General features: G+C 38.0%; 1 long non-coding RNA gene and 2 pseudogenes across 3 annotated transcripts in view; 2 read left to right on the forward strand and 1 right to left on the reverse strand.

Moving 5' to 3' along the window:
• Positions 1-27411, forward strand: part of LOC144652484 (uncharacterized) — a 214025-nt pseudogene that overhangs the window by 108865 nt on the left and 77749 nt on the right. Inside the window, exons 4-5 of the transcript XR_013570550.1 lie at positions 1836-1922; positions 2199-2269. The product of XR_013570550.1 is annotated as an uncharacterized LOC144652484 (transcript). The remainder of the gene's footprint in view (positions 1-1835; positions 1923-2198; positions 2270-27411) is intronic.
• Positions 4392-16715, forward strand: LOC144652506 (uncharacterized; annotated as a pseudogene). The gene is made up of 10 exons (XR_013570560.1): positions 4392-4530; positions 4800-4895; positions 5596-5679; positions 7327-7472; positions 7648-7807; positions 8366-8420; positions 9065-9160; positions 9646-9695; positions 10577-12953; positions 15209-16715. The product of XR_013570560.1 is annotated as an uncharacterized LOC144652506 (transcript).
• LOC144652687 (uncharacterized) overlaps positions 17399-27411 on the reverse strand; it is a 28663-nt gene continuing 18650 nt past the window's right edge. The window contains exon 2 of the long non-coding RNA XR_013570598.1: positions 17399-17632. This is a non-coding gene — a long non-coding RNA (uncharacterized LOC144652687). The remainder of the gene's footprint in view (positions 17633-27411) is intronic.

A 27411-nucleotide genomic window follows, 5' to 3' on the forward strand; every position in this document is an offset into this window, starting at 1 on the left:
TTTCTGTCCTCAAGAAATTGTTCTAACTGCAGTTTATAATTAAATGACTTTCTAACGGTCGCACGAAATAATTATAAGCCCTCAAACACATCCCCCATACACATTGCAGAAGTCACAAATAATATTCTGTTTTCAAATTTATTAAGTTGACTTACGTTTATTTGTTGCACACCGTCGCTAATTAAGTTGCGCAACAATATATTTAGCATTTTCTCACATGCTATTGTTTTAAATTTCAAAAGAAAGCGAAAGCGTCATTCTGCACGCTTGTAGATTTTGACTTTTTTTCGTCGCGCGTAGAAGTAAATGTTTTTATAACTGCACATCAGGAAATATGTTAATATCTGTTATCCTTATGCTTGTGCTTGCGTCGCTAGTGAAAACCAGGTCTTAGAAAATGCTTAAGAATGACATACCTGACACGCGACAACCATTGTTGTTTTTTTAAAAAAAAAAAAGAAACCTCAAAGTGACACAAGACGCGGCAATTCCGCTTGATAAAAGTCCCTTTAAAAAAACACTCCCAAAACAAGTTGCACTAATGCTATTGATTGCATTAAGTAACTGCCAGCTTCTTTAAATTAGCACAGAATAAAACCTTAAATGCATCTACGGTTTTTTGCGCAACAATATATTTAGCATTTTCTCACATGCTATTGTTTTTATTTCAAAAGAAAGCGAAAGCGTCCTTCCGCACGCTAGTTCATGTAGATTTTGACGTGTTTTTTTTTTTTTTCGTCGCGCGTAGTAGAAAATGTTTTTATAATTGCACATCAGAAAGCTTCCAGCTTCTTTAAAATATCACAGAACAAAACCTTAAATGCATCAGTACGGTTTTTTCAATTGAACTAAATAACAAAAGGCATGACACGCGACGCTGCAATTTCCCTTTATAAACCGCTTCTACAAGTCATCACACCTTTGCTATTTTAATAGACCTCAAATCGTTGCTAATTATGAATAGAAATAGTACGTTTAAAAAGTCCATTGTCGCTATTTTTTCCCAGCAGCAATTCGCTTGGAAAAACAGATGGAGCAAATGACTTTTAAACTGCCAAATGTGCTGATACTAAACGAAACTGTTGCTATGGTAGCAAATAAAGCACAGAGCCTGTGAAGGGGACTGGGGCTACATCGGGAAACATCGTGTGTGTTTATACACAGTGTTCGACAAAAAAGTTTGCTTTCGAATGAGTAACAACTAGTTTTTGTTAGAATTGGGATGCTTATGATTTGTGGAATGGCTTTGACAGTTAAGTTCCTGCTGGAAACTAGCCAGGTGAGTTTGTTTTAACCTTTGGTATAGATTGTAACATGAATTTACAAAAAAAAAAATTGCCTATGTTCTCAAGCTAGCTGTGAAGAACGTAAGATTGTGTATTTTTCTTACAGCGAACTTTGCCGTAAAAGTAAACACCGACAGAAAGAAATGTCGCGCGAATGTTCGCAGCGAATTGTCGAGGTGAGCGAAGTATCGCGTGAAAGGTCGCAGCGAATTGTCGAGTTGAGCGAAATGTCGCGCGAAAGATCGAAGCGAATGGTCGAGGTGAGCGAAGTATCGCGCGAAAGATCGCAGCGAATTGTCGAGGTGAGCGAACTATCGCGCGAAAGATCGCAACGATTTGTCGAGGTGAGCGAACTATCACTTCGACATTTCGCGCCGTTCCAAACAATAGGTGTCACGATAATTCGCTGAAATTTCGAAGAAATATCGCGTCGCGCGAAATTTCTTCGAAAAGCTCCGAAAAGCCAGGAAATTCGTCGAAATTCGTTTGCATTACTTTTGCACAATACTGTATGTTAGAGAAATGTTCAGTGGATTGTTTTGTTTGCAGGAAATATTGATGATGAAAGGGTCAAGACATCTTGTGTATTCAGCTCCAAATCAAAACTTTGAAGAACAATGATTTCAACAAGAACAGGTGAGTTTTAAAGTATTGAGAAAATGCTAAATTCCAGAAATATGCTACATTTGGTAAATTAGACGCAAAACATCTTTTCATTTTTTTTTAAGATGTTATTGAAATTGTAGCAGCTCATTGAAAATGTTGCAAAAAATTTTGCTGTAGATTTAGGAACGTATGCTAGACATTGCTTTGAATCACTGTGGTTACCTGTATGGCTATTTCCAAAGAGATGTCCCCGACAGGAATCAAACCTTGGTATGTAGCATAACTGTTTTCTCATTTAATTTTTAGTGGTACATTATGCAAGAGAAATGACACAGTCTGAACCTTCAGAAGTGAATGTTGTCTTAACGAAGAGCAAGGTAATTGACATGTTGCCCATTAGAATACACTGACTTTATGTCTGTTGACTAATTAAAAGGGTCCGTCTCTTTGGCACTGCAAAGTGCTTTAGTTGTATATTTTGATGTTTTGATGCAAGATTTTATGTACAATTTGATAAATAATTAATACTATTAGTTTGTCAGTAGTTGACGGTTGGCACATCTGTTAATTATTATTGTAGCTGAATCTCTTCCTGGTTTGCCAGCAATTAATTCACAACTTACCAGTGACACACCATATCATTAACAGATGTGCTGACTAAATTATGAACTAAATAAATTACGGTAAATTAGAAAGAAGCCATAGGCACAAATGTATAGAACTTTTGCTGTACTAAGGATAACCATGATTCTTTAGTTAACTGATTCCTCAAGAGAATAACTATTCTTTCTTATCTACAATCACTGATTTCCTTCATTAATCCTTTTCTTGTAGGGACATCTCTAACAGATCCAGATTGTTACAATGTCAGTGGCTGAAAGTAAAGGGGGTAACAGTTCAATGGATGATGATGGTCACCCGCCAACTCTCAGTATTAAGCTACCAAAAATGAGCAATCTTCCAAGAAAGTCAAAATCTTGGAATGATGACCATCTCCCAGTAGATGTTATGCTATTGACTGTGGAGGATTGCGAGTTCTTGGCAACTTATTATTACCTGAGAAATCCATTTAAAAGTTATCACAAATCCCTTGGTTTTGTTTACTTTGGGAGCATGGGTGATGAGGAAAAGCCATTGAAAGTTGCTTTGATGAGATCCTCAGATCCTGGTGGCCCTCAAACTGCTGTTAAAAATGCTGTGACCCTACTGAGACCCAAGGTTGTTTATTCTTCTGGCTTTTGCAGTGGTTTGAATCGTGAAAAAGCCAAGTTAGGAGATGTGGTTATATCCTCTAAGCTTACAACAGATGCCTACAAAACCCCAGTGAACAGAGATATTGGCAATATCATCAAATCTGCTGCTGATGGCTGGGATGCGCCATTAGAAAACCCAGAAGCACGAGATATCAAAGTACACTGCAATGGCGAGCTTTTGAGTTGTGCCGATCCAGATAGTGCTGAGCGCCAGCTTAGATTACACCCTGGTGCAACTGCACTAGAAATGGAAGGAAAAGGTGAGATAAGACATAATCAACTTCAGAGCAGAAACGTTAATAAGCAAAAAATTATCAGGCAAAAGAGCATTACAGTACTCTTGGTAACAACTGTTTTGAAATTTGCTGCATCTTAACTGCACGCCAATTTAAGTGTTTCATGCACTGAATGTTCCTTCTTGAAGGGTTGGTTTGTTCCTTTGGGCAATCGGTTCTGGAAATGCAATAGCACAATTTAGTGACCTTGAGCTGAGTTGTGAAGATATCCTTTCGTTCTTGATGTGCAAATAAACTCATTTTATGGATGTTTTTTCGCAAAAATATGTTATGAATGTTGATTAATTAGTATTATTTTCTGAAGAAGAGCATTTTCAAAGGTTCAATGAAAATGAGACCTTGAACAAGGAATTTTGGTCACTTTAAGAAAACAGACTTACAGTATTATAATTTTCACTTATGATTGTATTTTTTCAACAGCTTTCAGCTTTTAGAATCAAGAATTACAGTAATATGTTTAAAGATTAGCCTTTCGGAAGATTGTACACTGTTTATAAAATAATTGTCAAACCCTTGATCATGAGGGTTAAGATCCTGTTTCAGGCCAAGTGGCTCATCACACTGCCAGAGCATATCCCAGTTTTTGAAGCATCAAGTGACTGGGAGTTGTACTCCCCCTGTAGATAGGATGCTAATCCATCACCGGGTTATGTCCCAGTATTAAATTTACTGGTACCCATTAACATGTATGCACCTTAGTTTCCCAAGAACACAACACAATGATCCCGGCCAAGGCTTAAACCCATGCTGGCCAGTCAATCCAGAGTTCAGTGCACTGATATGCAGTCATACATTTAACGACATGTACATTTGTGTTGTTGTGCAGATGTTTCTTGTGTTAAACCTGGTAATTATGTTCATTGTTAATTTTTATAAAATTATTGTTTTATTCCCTATTAGGCATTTTTTTAGCTGCCCATGATTTGAAAACTGAGTGGGTCATTGTTAAAGGTGTTTCAAGTTTTGCAGTCCATGGTAGTACATCAATAGATGAGTCATGGAAGACTTTTGCTTGTTGTATGGCAGCCTCTGTCATTTCCAATATGTTGAGTGATTCTGTTATTTTTGAAGACTGGCCTCACTAAAGAGGTATGTGACAGTCAGTTTATTAATTTGCGGTCACAAATTCCAGACAGTTTCAAGCAGTTTTTATATACTGCATGTGTTTTATTTCTTCAGAGTAGGATGAAACTTGATGCAAACAAATCACGAGTGGGAGATAACTGAGAAATTTTTCACCTCAAATTTTGTAACACCTCATGGCTGGCACTCAGCACTGCCTCTTCGGTGTCCATTTTAACTGTTTTGTTTCTTCAAAAACGCAGCACAATTTGACGAGACTGTTTTTCTCCTATCAGAGGAAGAGACTTCAGTCATTTCGACAAAGAGAAATCCACCATTTTCAACTTCTCGGGATCCTAAACAAATGAAGCTCATGAATTCCGACTCTCCAGGTAAACAATAATTAAGAGTTTTTGTCAGATTTATAAAACTCCTGATAGAATTACTGCATGTCCCAGGAGGCCTTTGGTGAATTAATTTTGTGGCAAGGAACTGCAAGAAATTGGTAATGAAGATCACAAAAAAATGAAGGACTTTTCACTTTAAAAGGGTAAAGTAAGAAAGCGGTGGAAACGTTTGATGGCAATTAATCCCAAATCATTGTCTGTCCTCATCAAGTCTGGCATCTTATAATGAAGAGGGGGAACTGCGATGCCCACTCCACATCAGACCTGGAGTTAATGTTGGATCTGTCTTGTCAAATCATGTAATGACACACCCACTCTGATTGGCAGATCAATTGGTGTTAATGAAGATAATTTAACTGTACAAACATGGCAAGAAATGTCACAGTAAGATAATGTGAACACAAACGTGAGTGTGGAAAAACTGCAAAATCCTTTCGTGAAACAGTGCCACTGGGGAGACAGGAATTTATAATTATATTGTACGACTGGTGGAATTAGTTTCTGTGGACAATTGTTTGTGATTACAGATATGATGTAAATGACGTTTACTGTAAAATACATGTACTATATATAATAATAGTTTTCTATAGGCACACGTCATCCAATAAACTCCCTCCCATGATTTAAGATGTAGATCACTGTTGCATTTTTACCAGCACAATTTGACCAGATTTCTTCCTTGCAGACAATTCAGAAGTGGTGGAGATTTTAAGCAGAGGGTCGCCATGTTCAAGTGACCATCCAGAAACTGAACAAAGCAGGATTGCAGGTAATATTTTTAGTGGCAATAACATCAGACTACAGCTTATTTTACCCCAAGTGTAAACATAAGTTTTTCAAAATAATACCCACATAAAATCAATATGAAGGTGCCAGAGGCTTAAGAAGAATTTTGGCATAAATGAGGCTTGGGGACCATCAAGTTCTGTATAAGGAGTATTCCAGATACATGTAGGTCATGTTAATTAGAAGCATGCAGGGATGTTAGTCACAGACTGGGTATACTGTGATGCTGTTCTTGGTCAAGGAATTTAAGTTTGGTTTTCTAGCTGGAGTAAAAACAATTTGCCACACAGCTTCTTCAAATTGTATCACGTTGGGTCTTTCAACATCTTACAAGTAAACATAAACAGCATTCCAAACTGATAAGTGAACTCACTTGACTTATTCTCAAGCAAAATTATTATTATACTGTCAATCAATTGGCCATATATTGCATTCTGCACTATCCTTTGAGTCTCTGAGTTGCTTGAAAAGTATCCACCGAGGTCCAGATTCTAGTGTCATTTACAGGGACGGCGGAGCAGTTTTTCAAGTGAGGGGGCTGACTAGTGACTTTAAGTGGGGGGACTTAAGAGACTTTTCTCTTAGTAAGTCTTTATTTTTTCGGAAAAAGTGGAGGGGGCCCGGCTCCGCCGTCCTTGAATTTAAAGTGCATATGAAGTAAAAAATAATTGCTGCTTATATTGAAGGCTTTTCAAAATTTAGATGAACGGCGTTTTCCGTTTTGAAATATCTTTTTTATTTTTTGAGATATAAACGTTTTTGTATTATGCAAATGAGGAAAGTGATGACGTCACAAATTGTTCCCCCAAAAAATAAAACATCACTCTAAGGGCAGTGTTCTTCAAACTTGGCACCACAGATGTACATCACACAAGACACGCGATGGCTTATATTATGACGTTTACATGGCAATGCTCTTGGATCTAGGCTCTTTCTGCTATAAACCGAATATCTCCATTTGCAACCCTTGAAAGTGTGAGAGAGGGCCCTGCTTGGAACACACATGGTGCACATATCACCTTAACACTTCTCATTGCTTCTTGGGAGTGGAAAGTCTTTGGTAAAGCAAAAACTGGGAAGTGTAAATTTTAATTGAAACAGGTCTTGTGGCAAAACCGTTGCCATGGCGATGGCCCAATGGGTGGCATCTTGTGTCTTGTGTACTGTACATGTATGGTGCCAAGTTTGGAGAACATCGCTCTAATATTTCTTGAGAAACTCTTGATTCATTACTTTTATCTTTTTGTGGAACGATTTGTGACGTCATCACTTTCCTTATTTGCATAATACAAAAACGTTAATATCTCTAAAACTAAGAAAGATATTTCGAAAACGGAAAACGCCATTCTTTTTTATTTTAAAAAGCCTTCAAAATAAGCGTCAATTATTTTTTACTTCATATGCACTTTAATTAAGGAGATATTGACATGCTTAGAATTGGGATTATATTTTTATCAGTTCTATAATATGCAATTCAAAGAGAATATTTTACTTGACAAACCGATATCACAACTTTTTTTCAGATTAAATTTAGCCTGAAAATCTGGAATCAGCAAAATAACACCTGATCCTTTTCCCTTCAATTTGGCACGTCAAATAGTCCTAACATTTTTTTCTCTACTGACTGCAGCCCAACCTACTGAGCAGCATGTGAATGAACAGCAGGAGCTGGATCAGTACAAAGAACATGATACTTGGTTGGAGTTGGTCAAACGAGGCGTCTTTTCTGTTCATAGAATTTTCTTCCGGGAAGAACAGACGGATCAGCAACAAAAGGTTTGTGTCACGAAATAATTTTTAAATAATAAATACACCATTCCCAGGTAAATTCTTATCCCAGACCCAAATTTTTTATGAAAAAAAAAAAGCCAGGCGATCAAAAGTAAACTGATACCACACTGTCCTAAATATATTTGTTAACATTAACACGTTTTTTGTTCGTCTCCTCCAGCAAATGAATCTATTTCTGGCACGCTTCCGACACCACATTCCTGAACCTGTTCTTGTACCATACATAAACCAGTGTAATGGCTGTCGTGTGAGTCTGTCAGGCGGGTATTACCACTGTCTTCACTGCATTAATGTTGCCTTCTGCTACGACTGTTACATGGGTGAGTTGTCATGATATTCTTAGCAGCCAAAAACAGTATTGTAAGGGGTAATATCACCCTTTATTTACAGGGGTCGAACCATTTTTATGTAATAATGATAATTGCCTCAAACTTAAATTTGCCCTTAACCTTCCGTAATTTGGCTTCACTGTCAGTTGAATGCGTCATTGATCTTTATTGATGTTCAGTTAAGGAGAGTCTGTCTGTGTTTATTATTAAGCATATATTTTCTGAGAAAGATCTTATTATTATCACAATAAGAATGCCAAATTCTCCCAGCCAACACGAGTCCAAACCATGACCATGCCTCTGGCACACTCCCTCCCTCCCCCTCCCCATAATGTACCCTGTCAACTGTTAGAATGCCCATTCTATTTTTGTGGGACAATGGGAATTGCAGAAACTCATGTCCTTACCTCAGCACAGATTTAAAGCGTGGATTGGCCAAGAACACGACTTTATAGTTTGTTTTCCTGTCAGGGGCGTGTTGGTAAGTAAAGAACAGATATCATGAATATGTTTTATGCTTGATATTGAAGTTTTCTTTTTGACACACAGCCGGGGTAAAACTGGAAGATGTCCACACAGAAAATCACGAAGTTATTGAAATGAAGTAAGTGTTGATAGTAAGTGTTAATCATAGCCAGTGTTTTTGTAGGAGCACCTTCCAACTTTAACATTTACATTAACATTAACGTTTTGAGCTTTACTAGGTATGGGAGGTTCAAAGTTGGAACATATTTGTGTATAGTCGAAAATCAGTTTTCATTGTTTAATGTCTTAAAAACATCTAATTTATGGGAAAGATAACTATGCTGTTTGTTCCTCAACAGCAACCTTGGAAAAAATATAGCCTGTGAACAGGCTTTCCGGTCGAGAATGCGGGAAAAAAGGGGGAGCCTGCTCGCAGGCTAAAAAAAATATTGCAGAGCATTTGAGAATTTTGCCACTTCATAAGACAGGCAAACCAACATAGTGCTAAAGAGACTGTTATGTCGCATTTGGATTCCGATGTTCAAAGGGTGAATGAGGCTACACATCACGAGAATTACTTTAATTTCCAGTGGACAACATACTTGGTTTTGTCAGCACATATTCACTGGGTAGCTTTTTATATTCGAATTTATTCGAAACCTTACAATTTGACGCGTACTAGAAAAGCAAACTTTAGAACTACTTGCTATGAAATGGGGTATTATGTCATTTCTTGACCTTTCAGCTCTAATGATGTGTTTGTTATTCCGCTTTTTTTTTCAGATATAAGTGTGGTGTTTGTAAAGGTTTCATACTTGGGATGCGATTTTGCTGCTACGAGTGTGAGCACTTCTTTTTGTGCATTGTATGTCAATCAAGGTAACATACATTTTCTTTTATAGCAGTAGGTTACCAGCTATATCAGCTTTTTAAGTTTTCTAAACTTGCTAAGTTATTTTACATGTACATGAGGCACAGGGCTTTAAGGGAGCTGATAAATAGACTGTACATGAGGCTTTTCTCACACCCCACTGGGAATTATGCTAACCACCGCAGCGATTATCAACGCAATTACTCTACTAGTATGATATGATTGATAAACAATGCTACTGGTATTAAACAGACGTGTACATGCTATGCTTATGCAATAACTGTAAACAAAGATAGGTCATATGGGTGGGAATGTCAGTAACCATGGACATCAACAAAGCAAGGATGTCACGTGACCTCTACCATCTTCAGTCACATGCTCCTGTGGTGCGTGAGAAGAGCATCTTCCACTAATTTGGTTCCTCAATAATGGGGTAATACGTTGAATGAAAACGCCATTCCTAAACTTTAGATAAACAATATCTTTATTCTAGGCATCCTGCCGTCCACAAAGTGACGAGATTTCCAATGAAGATCAAGAAAGGTGAGAGAGGCTGAGTGATAAACGATATGGATAAAATAAAGTCTAACTTATCAGTCTTTTCCTCAATACAATTTTGTCACAACTACAATCACTATGAAGCAACAAATGTCCGAAATAAAAGTGCTTATATTTTTACAAGGTGGACAAGTAAGTAACGACAATCTCAGAGTCTACGCTTGATACAGTGGAACCTCGATATAACGAAGGGCCAAGGGACTGGCATAATGTGTTCGCTATAACGAGGTTTCGTTATATCTAGGTTCTTTTCCATATATTTTAGTATTACTGGGGCGAAGAATATCGTTCGTTATATCGAGGACTTCGCTATATAGAGGTTCGTTAAATCGAGGTTCCACTGTAATGAGTCAGCTTTCCAAAAAGATGTTGGGAAGGACTCGGGCCGCCGGGGGCGGGGGTGGTGGGAAGGCTCAACAAAACTTAAGGCTGATACACCTGTAAAAATATTCTCTCAGTCAATGAAAGATGCTAGAGAAATAGAAAACAACTGTCAATGGTCTTGACCTACCTTATAACATGAAATTTTCGCGACACTTTAATTTGGCGAATTTCGCGATTCTAAAAAAATCGCGAAATTTAAGTGACGCGAACAATAAGTGTCGCGAACATAACGTGACGCGAATATTAAGTGGCTTGCATATGTACATATGTATTTAATGTACCTAATTATTTATAGTTTCTTCGTCAAACGCGTTCGAAACTTAAAGAAATAGTGTTTGGGAATTGACTGCGCTTAGAATTTGAAATCTGATATTTCGGAAACTGCGAAAAAAGGCGAAAATAAGCTTTGACATTACGTTTATTATCCGTTTACTATCTGGCCAAGTCCTCCACTCAAAATTTATTGTTTTTATGTTTAACAGAACCGTTCGTGGAACAGTGTCAGAAACAGCTACAGTCTCATTACAACACGTTCAGTAAGATCAAAATCGTCCCGTGGGACCAAAGCTCGTCTGTTCACATAGATGAGATATACACACAGTTATCATGGGTAAGGGATGAGAGGAAGCCCAGTGGAGTTACACAAGAGGACCTTGAAGACTACACCGACATATTCAAGGGTGATAAGCATCATCCCAACCCTAGGCGTATTTTAATCTTTGGCCGGCCAGGCATTGGAAAAAGTACTTTTTCCAAAAAAACTGCTTTTGACTGGTCGCAACAGGAAAAAAGAATCCTTATGAAGTTTGATCTTGTGCTCCTGATTAAACTACGAGATGTCTGTAATTTGAAGAATATCCGTGATGTTTTAAAGGCTTCTAAACTGCTGTTTGGCGACGGCGTGATTTCAGTTGATGATGTCTTTAATTACATCCGTGATAATCAAGAAAAGGTGTTACTCATTTTGGATGGGTATGATGAATACAGCTGTGCTGGAGAACAATCACCAGTCCGTGACATCTGGGAGGGCACATTACTGAGAGACTGTCACGTCATCATGACAACACGGCATTTGAAAGTTGACGAATTAAGATGCCCCAGCCATGTTCAGTTTGAAATTAATGGCTTCAAAAGCGAAGATCAAGTCAAAGTGTTTGCAAGAAAGTTTCTCAGAGATAAAGATGATGTTGACGAGTTTGTTAACGATTTGAGAGAAAAAGATCTCAAAGTCATGGCGGAAATACCTCTTCTCCTGCTGATGCTGTGTTTACTCTGGAAGGGAAAACATCATAGAGGGCTGCCAAAATCACGGGCCGGCATTTACACAGGTTTTATTCAAACTTTGTTGGACCACCTGATCGAAAAATATGCAGATGCAAAGCAATTTAGAAAAGTAGATGACTACAAAGAAGAGCTCTGTAAATTAGGCAAGCTTGCCTTTGATGCCCTTTTGCAAGACTGTCTTTCTTTTCACATCAGTGAACTGCCCGACGTCATTTTAAGTACGAAATTAATTGAAGTCGGGTTGTTTCATGTTCTGAATGTTGCAAGTTTGACTCCCGAGAAAGCTGTTGTTTTCATTCACAAATCTTTACAGGAGTTCCTTGCCGCCTTTTATCTCAAGGAGGAGTTGTTAAATGAACAAAGTACAAGCTGTCTCTCCAAAGTCGACTCATTTGAAAAGATCCTCAAAATGGTTGAAGTTCTCAAATTTGCTTGTGAGCTGTCCGCAAAAGCTGCATGCGCTGTTCTGCATCATCTGGGGACGGTAAGAAAGAATGAAGGTCTGACAGAGTACAACTTCACTGAGACACCTTGTATTGACGATTTGTCAGAACAACAAAGACAGTTCTTAACTCTTATTTCACACAGCGTTTTTTGCTGTGCAGCCGAGAAGAGACGAGATCTCTACTCCATGTTTCTGTCTTACGTTGGAGGTGTTTTATTAATTGATTCAGACCAGCTGCATAGTGTTGCCAACGAACACTTGCTGAAATCGGCCAAGGTGCCAGAGTTTATTTTCTTCTCTAATTCCTTTTATAATGACAAGCATCCAGAACAAAGTTATCATGGCTTGATCACTTTAGTGGAAAATGTAAATGCAGTTGTTGTCAGCTGTTCGGGCGAATTAGAAAAAGCCTCGGATTTTCTAAAAAGGTATCCATACCGCCAGTAAGTGACTTTTTCCTGAAGAAGGAAGGGACGAAAATGAACATTTATATGACTATGATCAGGAAAACCAACAACTCCACTTTCCTCACTGAAATGCTAAAGGAGCTCATTTCATCACCAGAGTCTACTCAGAAGAAGCCAGTTGGTGACCAGTCAAATGAACAAGACAACAGAACTGCTTTGTGTCTGACTGACAACAATGATAGCACCACTGATACACCTCCACATTGCTTGTCCCGTGTCAGGAATATTTATATTGATGATATAGAAAGCCAAGAGAAGGAGACGCTCGTTGAGGTTTTACGTTTTGTGACTTCTCCACAAGCGATACATATTTTTGGTAAAGCAGGTGCTCCTGAGATGTCAGAGACCCCCACAGAGACCCTGGTCTCGCGTATTAACTTTACAAACAGAGTTGAGTCCTTAGCACTTCAATATATCAATTTGACAGCCCAGGCTGCTGCTGTCATTGCCAGATCTCTGTACCAGGCTCCTAACTTGCGTTGGCTCAACTTGTCATTTAACCCTCTTGGTGAAGGAGTAAGTGATCTCACACGACATCTCAGCTGTGTTCCTCACCTGGAGTACCTGTGGCTTGTTGATGTTAAGATGACAAAGAAACAAGTGAATGATTTGACTGAAGCTGTACGTCAGAGCAACATCTCCACCTTGGTGTCATTATACCACGTTAGTTTTGAGATTTTTGTTGTTATTTGTTTCGACTGGTTGCCCTTATTCTGAATACGACTGAGTTCTAAACTTCCTGATTTATTTTCATTCCGTTGTTTTGACGAACAAACGCGAGATTTCGTTTGACAATAAGCCCGCTCAAATTATTTTAATTTGTTAGTGAAAATTCAAACTCACAAAACCTTCATTTGACATGTAATAGCGGGATACAATATCTATTTAAGTTTCACTGCTTACATTGTTGTAGCTCTGCTGTAAACTTATTTGTTTTGTGCAGTGCTTTGCAGCTCTGCTTGTCTGAGACTCATTTTCACGTTTCGGCGTTTTTAAATCTCAATTGCATTCAATGTCGTTAGAGATAAACGTCTTGCATTTTTTCATCCAGAAACAACATTTCGTGAGAGAGTTTATATTTCAACTCTCAAGTGAATTATATTTACTTTCTGGCAGTTGCTTTTTGTACGGTGAAAATACAGTGTCTTAAACGAAATACTGACTCGTGGGATACAGTTACGTTTGTTGCTTTTTGTGCCTGTCTTTTCCTGGATTCATAGTGACTACGATTGATTAATGATAATTAGACAATATATGGTCAATGTTTGCGAAAAGCAGCTCACAGGCGCGAAACAGCAGTAAAGTGAAATACCATTTCAAAGCAAATCACATGGTGGAAATGTTTGGCTTTTCGGATGCAAATAAATTCATGGGAAAGGACTATTCAGGGAAAAGGTACGAGTTCTGACGTTCTTAAAAGACAAACAAGAGTGTGTGCTTTATACTTTGTAAAAATCAGTCATTTTGTAAAGTTTTCAATTAAATCAATTTTGAATAAGGAAACGAAGGAACCCATTTAAAAGAAACTTGTTTACGTCAGAAAAACCTTGTTTTGATAAGCTATGAAAATTTTATTTATGCTCGTTATTCCAAATAACACTCAAATCCATGTGAACGATATTAAAATATTTGCTGTTCAAAATGCGTTACAAGATAAAATCTGATGCTGAATTAAATCATTTATTACTGCAGTATACTGAGCTTAGAAAGTGTGACAATTCTTTTTTTAAATTGTGTCCTTTGTGATTTCCAGGTAGGCAGCTGTAGTTGAACTGCCAATTCTTTAATGTTTGTGAAATAGAAATTTGAAGAAATTTATCACCCTCATTTTAGTGACTGTTTAAGCTTCACTGAAAGTCCCTTATCTTATAATCAGCGAAAGATCTATTGTTCTATTAGACCAAGAAAAATATGTTTCTCGACTCGCCCGCTTCATTTTTGGGTGGCCGCTTCTCTTTTTTTAATGTTTGTTATTTGGAAAGTTGGAACGAGCAAAAAACAATAGGCGTTACTCCGCAATTAAGTACAAAGAAAATTTTGTTTGTCTTTTATTTGGCCTAACATAAAAGAATATATTTGTGGAAAACCGAAAGCTTCCCCGAAAAAAATCCCGCAAATCTAAGATTTAAAGATATTGCTTGCATACTATTTTTACTGAAGAGAGATTTTGAACGAAAACACCATTCACTTCTAAAATAAAAAAAATCAAAGCCTGACCAGAAATTTCCTTGTTTTGCGTTTTCCAAAGCCTGAGGGTTTATAAATTTATTTTTTTAAGGGACTTTCCCATAGCGCTACTGTAGTCTACGCCCAGTGATCGCTTTTAAAAAGTCAAGTAGCTAACGAAATAATAGTAAATAAACTTGTAAACGCCTGTCACAGATTTCTTTTAAGATTTGTCAATATTTTACCATAAAATATAGAACAGCATGTGTATATTTTGGTAGAAATTTTATTCGTTTACCAGGCTTTGCTAAAGTTTTATGGGTGTCCCACGTTCCCCTCCCCCCCACCCCTCCCAATGTAGGGAACTTTAGATTTGGCGTCTTTAGAGATGGCGTGAAGGAGACTGACTCCCTTTAACACTGAGGCTACTGGCTAAGATAGTTTGCTTTTGAGTACCGTTTTCTACACCAAAGAACAAAAATTCCTTTTTATTAATGTCGCATGGGACATGGAAATTTAGCATATACCTCAATAATTATGAACAACATTTGAAATCTTAGTAATTTTTATAGGCATTGTTTGTAAGCGATCTATGTTTTATGCCAAACCGTTTTAATGAAAAAGCATTTTTATTGCGTGCTTTTACATAATATAAATAACTGTTGGGAACGATTACAGTTTTTGTCCTCAAGTAATGACCAATTTATGGATAAAGAGGATTGTGTTTAGCGTTGTTTTGTGATTTTTGACAGGATGAGGAAGGGAACCCCAAACCTGAACATAAATGGCCAACAGAGGACTACTGGAGGGACTGGTGGTGGCTGGATCCTGAGTCATCAACTGAATCAGAAGACGAGCAGGAGCCTGGGACATCAACTGAATCAGAAGACGAGCTGGAGCCTGGGTCATTAACTGAATCAGAAGACGAGCTGGGGCCTGGGTCATTGATTTGAGTCAGATTCTGTCAGCGACTGCAGAGACCAACAAGAGACTGGATCAGAGACTGAACAAGAGGACGAGCGGCAGACTGGGAACAGAGAATTAGTCACGTGATCAACAAAAAAGAACAAATCAATACAATTGATTTAGAATGAATTGTCAGAAGTCCACACACCTAGACCGAAAGGTATTATGTGTATAGTTATACCTGCCATGTCTTAAACACACAGTGGTCAAATGTTTGGTGCGTGTACATTTTTCCGTTAAAACTGACGCTGGGAAATGCAAACATCTGTCTCATTTTTTTATGTCCTTTACTTTGAAACGAAAAGTGTCAACATTTGCTGAAAAAAATTAACAACCGTTTTACAGCAGTTTTTTGTGGCCTTATACTTCAGGTCGCTATAACGTTTTGGGTATTACTCTCTAAAATCTTACGAAATTCAAGGCAATTAAAAACCAGTAGTGGCGTTAAGTATTTCATGTTTGACCGCTGTGTGTTTAAAACATTTAGGACTGTGACCGAGTAGTGGAATCAAACACGGGAACACTTTACGACGAGTCAAAACAAAAGAACAGGGGGATCTCACATGAAGTAAAAGAAAACAACGTTAATTTTGCGGTGTGACGGCCATTTCGAACTAGTGTCAAGTCTAGAACCAACAAACCCTCGGAAACTGCTCGGGGTTTTAGGAAAATTCCTTAATCTTGGCGAACGATGAGGTGTTCCAAAAAAGGTGGTAATTCGTGTCCCCGTAAATTTTGTGTTCCAGATCTCTGAGTTACTAACCAACAGTGTATTTAAAAATCGAAATGGCGGCCACACAAAAAAGATGGTCATCGCAGATAATTAAGACTAACTTTACTGTGAGAGTACCCTGTATCTAAGAATTTTCAAAATCACTGTAGTTCTTTCTCCCAATAGCTTTGATTTAAGATGGCTCCGCTGTTATACCGGGTGCACTAGTCTATGACATGGCCCGGTCCTACTTTCTCGGCGTTGACGCAATGGCTTTAAAACTATCACCTATCATTCGGAAATAATTTGATAGAATTCGATTGTTGGTCGTAGACAAGTGCGTCCAGAATAGCAGTGGAGCCATCTTAGATATCTTAGGATATTTTTGTGTGTGCGCGTGTTCACTGCCCGTAAGATCCAGTGTCTTCTAACCTTGTTCATTTGCTGGTTTTAAACCAACTTTTCTTTTGCGTTATGTCGCCAAGTACAGGGTCAGACAAGGTTAAAGTCTGTACTAAAAAGCAAAGGAAATGATGTATATAGAGAATGTTTAATTTAGCACTGTAATAAAAATTTCGACACAGTAATAAAAATTTCGAATCAGCAAATTTTGAATGAAACGTAGCTATAGCAGGCATGCCCTTTGACGTTTCAAAGGTATCATCACTTTATTATGAAGTCAAATGTTTATAAACATGAAGAAAGGTTTATAAGTACCTGTGGGATGATCCGAGGGAAAATGAATACAGAAAAATATTGAAAAGTTGCTTCCACGAAAAACAGTGATGCCACTTGATGTTGGAACTGAATAATATAATGGCAACATCAAAATGTTTTGAACGAATAGAGTCCATCTTGACACCTTTCGTTTCAGTACCCTTATTCCATAAGACTAGTTTTCACTAACGATGCAAGCACAAGCATAACAGCTCTTATTTCACTGTGAAAACGGCTTCGATGCAAGCATAAGCTCAAGCGCAAGCACAAACACAAGGATCAAAATTTTTCCTCTTTTCTTGTGCTTGCATTTGTATGAAAACGAAACACCGCAGAAGCACAAGAAAAGTGTTTTAATGGCCGTGTCTAGCCAGTTAAAGCACTCGTTCCAGATTCCCTAAGATTTCCCTGCGTCTGAGCATTGGAAAAAAGTGGTGGAGGCCGCGATTGATTTTGATGAAAGTTTTCGGAGGCTCAGAAAGGTGTAGACAAAAAAACACAAGCGTGGACTTTAGTAGCGAAAGAAATGGGAATGACTTCTTTGGTAAAAAAATATCTATAACCCCGAATGTTTCGTTTTCCTCCTCTTTTGTAGTCGCTTTCGCTTTTTTCGTCACAAGGGTAGAAGAGACAACAACAATCGATTCCTGAGAGTTTATGCCGCCATATTTCCCGAGAGAACGGAGTCGAGAACGGAGCCTTCTATTTAACTAGTAAACATCATGTTCTTATGCTTGTGCTTATGTCGACGTTCGTTTTCACTTGGTACAGACTACTTGTGCTTGTGTCGCTTGTGAAAACCAGGCTATAGAGTCTCTCGATTTCCTTTCAAACGTTTTTGTTTTATTTACTAATGTTAGTTTATGCTTGTTTGACCATTTCTAAATATGTTTAAAAACTTGTGTATTTTGTGTAGCTCTAAGTTGAGCAAAACGTAAATGAGAAAAGATGGCTGTCAGACAAGATTAGCTTACATAGATTATATTAGTTTTATAGATATTTGCAGATAGATCATAAACAGATAATTTTATTGTAAATAATTGTTTTTTCCACAAACACAATAAAGTCTTTAAAAAAAAACTTATGGAGAGTTCATCTTGTGTTTGTAGTCCACATTGCAGGGGCTGGGGACGAGCGATCTCTATTAGCAAAATCCTTGAGGAAGTATCACCTTTAATTGTGCCAATGCACAAGGGGACGTGACATGGGGAAATGTCCCACGAAGTTCAACAACTTGAACTCCGTGCAAAATGTCACAGCGACAAGAAAGATATTCTCAGCCTCAAGAATTGCTGGAAGTTGTTTGCTTCTAAAGAAGTTAAAATATATTTCACTAAAAACGTACTGCACCGAATATTCATGTTTTTTGCGTTCGCTTTTAGCTGTCTGGTTTCCTATCCCGAAACGCCAAAATACTGTATCAGACCGCCTAATTTTCAAAATTTTTATGGGTAGAATACCCCCCCTACAAGTTCGCTCCTGTAGCGCGAAAAAGTACCACCTCCCCCAGGAAAAACTATATTGGGGGAGGGGAAGCAGCAAATTTTCCACTCTTGGAGTATTCGCTACATTTTGTACGAGATAAGAGCATCACTAACCCGGCTCCGATAAACTGTTCACAACTGCCCTATGTGCCACACAGGCATGATGGACAGTAAGTAATCCGTTCACAGCCTCCCCATTTTTTCAGTCCAAGAGAAGCGAACGCCATTGCGGGAAAGTGGGGGAGGGTTATCGAATGAAGCGAACCAAAGAAAGATAATTCACTTTTCTTCAAAGACAACTACACCCGTCTTTATTTCTCTCGTTCCTTACTGAGTACTGACTGGGTACTAGGGTAGCCTGCAAACAGGGTCCCATGCTCTTTCTCCCCATGCCATAATCAGCTTGATCTGCTTGCCAAATTTAAGTTCTTTACGTTTTTGCCCTATAAACATTTAGGGATCCTGTTGCCAGGGTGATACTGGGGAAAGGTGATAATAAAAGAATAACGAGCCCTTGAGCCCTGTATTCTCAGTATCTTTTTCTCCTCTCCAGTTCTCTCTCTTCCCTACACTGCCTCTGTGATGTGAAGGAGCTAGGAACATAGCACATTTTGTTGTATGAAAGAAATGAAATGATCCTCACAATGTACAACCAATTTAATTAGAAAAATATTGCTTTTTTAGTATTAAAATTTTTCAAGACTGATAGCAGGATTAGAACCCATGCAGGGCTGGAGTCTTGTGAGACTACGTTTTGGGTTTTTTACTAGCTATTTTAGTCTCCCATGCAGTCGTTTTCAGGGGCAGGGGGCGATCGTATTTCACTCCTCCCCACAGGAGGCGTGAAACACAATCGAGGCTCAGTTAGTAGAGCAATGCAACAATATCGCAGACATCATGGATTTGAATCTGGTTGTACAGCCTTAAAATATTTTCAGGGCTAAAAAATCAGTTGCTTAAATTTTAATGTAATGCATGTTGCATTCTTTGAATATAATGTACTTGCATTCTTTGAATATAATGTACTTGGATGTAAATATAAGATTTTCCATCATTTTCCATCATCGATTATAATAAAAAAAAATAATAACAAAAAATGTGTCCCTGATGGAATCGTACTCAATTCCCGTCAGGGACTCAGATTTTTTTGTCACATGCTTGTGTCATTGTTAAACAATTCAACTTCGTTATTTATCACTAAGCTTAAAATTCAACCACCAAGTGAGTCTATCTGAAAATTACAGCAGGATATTGTTTTTAAAAATCTCCATCTTTATTATTATGAATCTTATTAATCACCAAGTTGTCACATTTCTCTGTATAAATAGTTGGACATTCATGTTGGTCTTAGTTGCATAACTATTCGATTTTCTCTCCTTAGTCAACAAGTTGCCATCTCAAATAACATGGGACCACTGATAAACAACAAAATTTTAGCATGCCTCTCGGCAGAGTTAAAATAATAATTTTGTGCTCTCTTAATAAAAATAAATTAATTAAAAATAGATAAATAAGGTTCAAACGTGTCAAGATTTCTCGTGGATGAGCACCTTGTTATAGCTTGCCATATTTTACACAAGGAGCACTCAAATGGTCTTTCCTCACTGTGTACAATTTGGTGTTTCTTCAGTTCAAATTTTGACTTGAAGGATTTTTCACACAAGCTGCAGCTAAATGGCCTTTCATCGCTGTGCACCCTCTGGTGAGCTTGGAGTTGATGTGAATTCTGACAAATGTTTTTACATACGCTGCACTGAAATGGCTTCTCGTCACTGTGTATAACAAGGTGCTTCTGTTTGCCATAGAGTGCTTTGAATCCTACATCGCAGTGGTTGCATTTGTAGGGTCTTTCGTCACTGTGGCATTGGTAATGTTTCGACAGATTAGATGATTTAAACCCCTTTCCACATAACGAGCATATGTGTGGTTTTTCGCCCGTGTGCACCCGTTTATGTATGTTCAGAGTAGAGAAAGCCTTGTAACATTTTCCGCAATCAGGACATTTAAAAGGCTTTTCGTCACTGTGTACAGTTTCATGCCGCTTTAGTTTATTCCTTGCTTTGAATGACATGCCGCACAAATCACATTTAAATGGCCTTTCATCTCTATGGGTTTTTCTGATGTGTTGTCCCAAATTCACAGAAGTTTTGAAAAACTGTTCACAGAGGTTACACTGGAAAGGCCTTTCATCAGTGTGAGCTCTTTGATGCAGCTTAGCTTCTGCCGCAGTTTTGAAGCGCTTCTCACATTTGTCGCAGCTGAAAGGTCGCTCGTCACTATGAACTCTGTTGTGATTCCTAAGCATAGCTGCCGTTCTAAAACCCTTTCCACACAATGTACATTTAAATGGTGTTTCTTTGCTGTGTGTTAGAATATGTTGTTTTAAATTCTTTGCTGTCATAAAAGCACTTTCACACTGGGTGCACTTAAAAGGTCGTTCTTCACTGTGGATCATTTGGTGATTTGCAAGTGTTTCTTGGGATTTAAAGTATTCACCGCACAGGTCGCACTGTAAAGGCCTCACCATATTGACCTTTAATTGGGACAAACTTGGAAAGGAGCAAAATTAAGAAGTCACTTGTTTGAGAAATCTACGGTTTGGATAATCATGTGACTTGTTGTAAACTGTTTGGCACCTTGTTTTGTCAGAGGAAATTTGTGAGTGCATTTTAGGTGAAAATTATCAAAAGTAGGCGTTTCATTGTTTTATACTGTCAAAGGAAATTTATTAATGTCAAAAGAGATTGTTGCTTGAAAAGTATGAACTAACTTCACCGAAAACTGTACAAACATAAAATTTTTAATCAAACCGGAACAGCAGTGCTTCAAAGTAAACTACCTTTTTTACTAAATAAGGTTAGATACTCGCGCGTGTACTTAACGTCTTGATTCAAAGAAAAGTTTTATTAAATTTCTGTTTTGATCCTTGCCAAGAATCAGGTGTCTATAGATAGATTTTTTTTATCTTTAATAGTATTGAGTTTAGTTAGCTGACGGCTTCAACTAAGCCGACTCTATTCAGTCTTGTTGTACTTCATAAATAGTTTCCAGCTGAATTTTTGCAGGCCGCGTTCAAGCCTTAAGCTGTCTTTATGTTTTTACTCTCCAGCTTAACTCATTCGCTCTACCTTCAGGTTGTATTCAGCCTCCTTTCTATTGAACCATGCATGGTGCAATCTTCTAAATTGTTAAGTATATATAGAGCATTCTTGTTTTTGTAAATCGATTATTTAAACGCCGAAGAACACGAATAAACGTGTGAAGACCAAGTTCTTGTGTCCTGATTCCAGTTGTAGCAGATCCGACGGTACTTTGGAACCCGTGACAAGCTCCTCTACCGCAGGAAGCAAATTGCTCCGACCTAATTTTCCTCCAGTCAAGTTCAACGCGTCTAGTTTCTTAGCTGCAAGGCCTCTCATCGCCGGTTTTCCCATTGAATTAGTTCAGTACGACAAACCCGTTGTCACGGTTTGATCAGGCTATTACAAAAAAAAACAAATCACCATGACACAAATTATGAAAAATAATTGCATATCATTAGAAAAAGAAGGCTTCAGAAAACCACTTTCAACTGAAAAAAAATCAAGCTCGATTACCAAAAAAAATCCATAAGTTTGTATTATTTTAAGATTCTTCAGTCAGATATCGATTACGAAATTTCTAAGAAATCGATTGAAGTTTTCATTCAAAAACGCGACTTAACAGCCCGATAAATACCCACGGGTACCTAATAACCTAATGGAGTTGATTCTCTACTTTCCAGCTTATTAGAACCCATACTCCCCGGTATAACGAAAACAAACAGCTGACAGAAGTCACGGAATTTGCTAGACATAGCCAGGAGCCTAGTCTCCCTCGCAGCCGTTTTTAGTGTCGTCACGCAACAAAAATTCCTCCCCACAAACGGCCTTTGTGGGGAGGAATTTTTGTTGCGTGACGACACTAAAAACGGCTGCGAGGGAGACTACCAGGAGCCCAGCCAGGACGAAAAGTGACGTATTTTTCTGCATGAGATGTCTGTATGCAGGCTAGCTATACAAAGCTCACTTGCTGTTAAGTTAGCAATGAGGTAAATGTAAATTCCTTCCTTTGCTCTCTTTATTGCTTCAACAAAAAAACCTAGAAAGAAAAGTTCGCGTGATTAGCGTGACTCAAAATGCAAATGAGTTGTTAGTCACGCAACGTCTGCTTCTCTGACAACGCGTGGATGACTGGGTACGAGTCTGGTGGACGGGCGGATTTCTTTGATTGCTGGTTGATTGAGGGTTGATTGCATCTGCGAATGCTCCACTAGGAAAGCTTCTCGTTTGTTTACTGTCCTTTTGGGTGATAAACAAACTAACTAAAAGCTCAAAAGATTAATCAGTGAGTTATCAAATATGTAACTTCCGTCTTCACGTGTGTTTGGTGAAAAGTTTAGCTGTTCTGAGTTGAACTTCCTGCTTCAGTGTCTGAATTCAAGGAGAAGGTAAGCTTTCGTTTTGTTGATCGTGTCGATCGTGGTTTTCTATGTTTAGTTTTAAAAAAGATAATTCCCTTCTTTTTCACTGAAGTAACAAGCTTTTTTGTCTTTAGTCGTATCATAGATTACAACGTCGCAGTTTTAACTGCGTTCACAGGCTAATAAAATCAGACAACCCTTTAGCACTTACACTTTCGATTTACATGCATAAAAATGTGCGCAACTTGCATAATTTCTCTTTTGCAGTATTACTGTGGGGGAATTTGATCGGGTTTCTTGTTAGCAGTTGAATTCTGTGCAATAGTTTTTGTGTTCATGTTCTCGCATTGCATTGATTAGAGGAGAGGAACGGGCAGTTAAATTTCCTATCTCCCTATTGTTTTCGCTATTTTTCTCCCTCCTCCCTGATTTTTCCGGCCGTTTCTCCCTCCTCCCTGTTTTTTCACCGTTCTCCCTGATTAGTTCTCTAAGAGGCTTATTTGACCTTATTTGATGTGCTACTACATTGCAGTATACTTCGTTTCCAAAGATCTAAGGGACGGACCATTATTTTTTTGGAGGGGGGGGATGAAAAATATTGAAACAAATTGTTTGCAGGGCCTGGAAAGACAAAATAAATTGTTTGCAAAAGCGATATGCATAACAAAAATAGTAAGAATTTCGAAAAAAAAAATGTTTGCAGAGGTGCATAAACTAGAAAAAAGTTTGCAGAGGAAAATTTTTCATCCCCCCCCCTCCAAGAAAATAATGGTCCGTCCCTAAATAGAAGGAAAACACGTTTTCATTATCATCTAGTTCTTCTCGCACTACATTTCGGTTTTGTCACTTGAGCCTAAAGCTTTGATGTTTGCAAAATTTATTTTAAATACCGTATGAAGGCAGGCGCCCATTAATGAGAATTTCGGGGGGGGGGGGGTACTGGAGGGGTGCCTCACAGGAAATTTTCCAAATTTAGGTTTTCTCAAGTGCCATTTCCTTGCATTTTGAAATCATTCTGAGGTGGGATGCATTTTCCTTCAACAACTACTGAACATGTTTCATGCCTTAGAAATTGAAATATGATTTTACTGTTACTAATAAACTGTGTACCTAAAACGAAAATCGGTTTTGGCGCTACGATTATTACCTGTTACATGCTATATTTACATACATACATACATACATACATACTTTATTGCATAGCTCCCCCTTGGGGGCTCTTCCGCCATACAGAAATAATTATTGGGGGCTCTTCCGCCATATTTACAAGGTTAACTGAAGCGTAACCGGTGTAAGTTGACCAGGGCAGTAGGGTTACCCTATTTGCGACTTTTTGCTTGTAAACCCGGGCTATCTTCTAACTCTTTTGCTAGGGTAACCCTAGCACTAGGGTTACCCTACATGCTTGTAAACAAGCCCTTAAAAAATTCCGTATTCCACCTCTCAAAGCCGACGCCAAACAAAAGACACAAAAAACTGGGAAAATGAGACAGATGACTGCCGTCATCAGCGCTCGGCAAAGACTGGGCACGGTTCAAATGGTGACCGAACGAGGAGAGGGCAAGAAATTGTCAAGACTACACGTAAAAACTGGTCAAATGCTCTTATCTGTGGATCGATGAGGCCCTTGAATTAAGAGCGATTAGGGCTTTAAGCAATCATGTCAACTTTAAAAAAATAAATCTCCCTTCTCCCTTCTCACGCTCGCTCTCCCGTCTCCCTATTTTTTGCTTCCTTTCTCCTTCCTCCCTATCTTTTTTGGCCGTTTCTCCCTCCTCCCTAAACCATTCCTCTCCCCTTTGATTAATCAGCTGAAGCTGTAGTAATTTGATCAAATATATAAAATACAGTGGAACCCCGATATAACGATATGCCAAGGGGGCAGTAAAATTATATCGTTATATCGAGGAATCGTTATATCGGGGTTCCGTCCCATACATTTTACTATTGCCGGGACATAACATATTCATCGTTATATCGGGAATATCGTTATATCGAAGATCGTTATATCGGGGTTCCACTGTAATTATAATAAAATATATAGAACTGGTTGCTTCCCTGTGGGCTGTGGCCTATAAATAACTTGGTAAGTGAAGATGTTTGTGTGGGATTCAATAGATCCAGGAATAGATGCCACCAAAATATTCCGGGAAATTATATATCAATTTGCCTCAACTAATCATTGTGCAACCCTTATAAAAACAGGGCCGCAGTTAGTATTAAATTTGCTTGTTTGTTTTTTTCATGAAAGTTACACTTTGAGTTACATGATATGTTACGTTGCTTCTGATTGGGCGATTCCAGAAAATATCTGTACCATATCACGGACGGCTTTTTGGAAATCCGAGGGCAAGGGGGGGTTCTTATATTTTCTGGAATCGCCCATTGGACTTATCATTTTGCTCGCAGGTGTAAAAAGCAATACGCGCCATTTGATTGGTTTACATCGGTTTGCAATCAAAACTTTAATTAGGCTTTTCAGTGGGTAAATATCAGTATGTATATAATAAAATTGCCTCCTACGCAGACGCTGCTCATCCCATCAAGATAAGCATCTCAGACTGTTGAAGTAAATGAGCATCAAACCACGCCACTTTAATAATAGTCTTCTTGTACTCGGACTACTTTTCATATATTTGCATATGGAAGGTATTCAGGACAAAAGTTAGAAAACGTCTTACACCTCCTTAGTTAGGATACAAACAATTTTAAAACTGTGTGTGTGTGTGGGGGGGGCTCAATTCAAATTTCCTGACAGGCATCCTTGTACCTTTCGTAATGGGAGTCCCCCCCAGTCTATTAAGTGAATTATCTGTATAAGAGCTACACAAAGTTGTTTAGTCATCAAAATATATTCATTAAGTTAGTACTGGACAGTTAATGAGCCCTTAGGTTATGTAAGGGTGAATTTACATGCATACACAAACAATGGTAGAATTGTTTTAATCTGTATTATAGAGCTAAAGTCTCACATTAAATTTTAGTTTAACACAACCCAAATATTATTGTCATCGTAGAGTAATTAGTTATCTTTAAGATACACTATTGATGTTTTAGGTATAATTTTCTTTTTTCTTTCAGTGCAATCAACCTGCAGGCCTTAAATGTCATCATGTGATTTCTCTACAACACAGGACAAGAATGTCATTATGCCTTCGTAGGTGAGCTTAATATTTTTCTCCTTGTTTATTTTAACATGATTTTATAAAAATAACTACACTTGAGTGTTATTGATATAGATCCTGGAGGGACAAATGCCCCCAGTCACCTTATTTATTGTAGAGTTCCATTTATATATAAGGGGGTGGCTATAATTATTTTAACTTGCTGACCATATAATTATTTAAAGAGGTGTCCATGTTAGAAATAAAGGTGTCAATTTCAAATTATAGATTGAAGTGTTTATATTATAGTCTATTATATTACTGTCCTTCGTTAAAGTGGTGTCCGTATTAGAGTAGTATTCAATGGATTGTTTTGTTTGCAGGAAATATTAATGAAAGGGCCAAGACCTCTTGAATGTATATAATCTCTCCAAATCAAAAGTTTAAGAATGATGCTTTCAGCAAGAATGGGTGAGTAAAATATAAGTATATAGTTAAGTGTTATTACTTCACTGCACAGACATAATAACAGTGAAAGCCCTCTAAGAGGGCATGTGGTTACTGTGTGCAGTTATATATATAGAATTTATTACAATTTAAGCTTCTAAGCTTCATGAATAATCTAGTTTGCATAACTTGGCATATATTTTTTGGCCAAGTAGCGTTGCAGAATTTTGAATATTTTTTTACCTCTGTTGTCCCAAATACCCTTTTCTGCAAAATATAATAATTTTATCTCCTTATACTCAGAGATAAATTCCGACATTCATTCCTAGCAACAAGCAAGGTTTAGAATGCATAAAGTAAATATAAATAATATTTCAGTGCATTTCAGACCACTCTTACCTCGATTTTGATTGATTCATCGGTTGTATCACAGTTGACGATCAATATCAATAGACTTTCTATTATTACTGCTTTCTTGCTCTTAAAACAAATTCAAGAGCTCTCTCTGCCCTGACAAATGCCATTCACAAAAGCCTCGGGTCCAATGCCATTTTGAATTCCCATTTTACTTATCGCGGAATATGTTGTGTAGGCTACATTCAAATTTGCAGGGGGATTGGGTAATAACCTTGTCATGCATTCTACCAAAATTTGTAGCAATCAAACGAAGAATAAATTTTTGGTAAATTTTTTCGCCAACATTCCTGAAAAAAAAGGGCGGTACGAGAAAGAGTTTTATGGCCAGAAGTTATTAGGTAAATCCTCGTGCCGTTTCAGGTACACTTTCGTTCTTCCTTCGTGCCTCGGAAAGTCTTACTTCGAAGGAATATCCATGTGCGAAGCATCATGTTCCAACTATGTTCGGCCATGGATATGCACGTGGCAATCATCATATTCCAACTACGTTCGGCTAGCGGTTCATCAAAGCAGTCTATTGTCGATCGTGGACAGCTCGAAAGTGCCATAATGATTGTGAAAGTGGCTTTTTTCAATCGGAATTCTCCTATTTAAGTAAATCCTAACAATTCATTACCATAACTCATATATCCTTCTAAAGAATTGTATTGTAATTGTAACAAGCTAC

This window comes from Oculina patagonica, chromosome 4 (genome assembly GCF_052425735.1).
Source record: "Oculina patagonica isolate OP01 chromosome 4, crgOcupat, whole genome shotgun sequence".
In the NCBI taxonomy this organism is placed as follows: Eukaryota; Metazoa; Cnidaria; class Anthozoa; order Scleractinia; family Oculinidae; genus Oculina; species Oculina patagonica.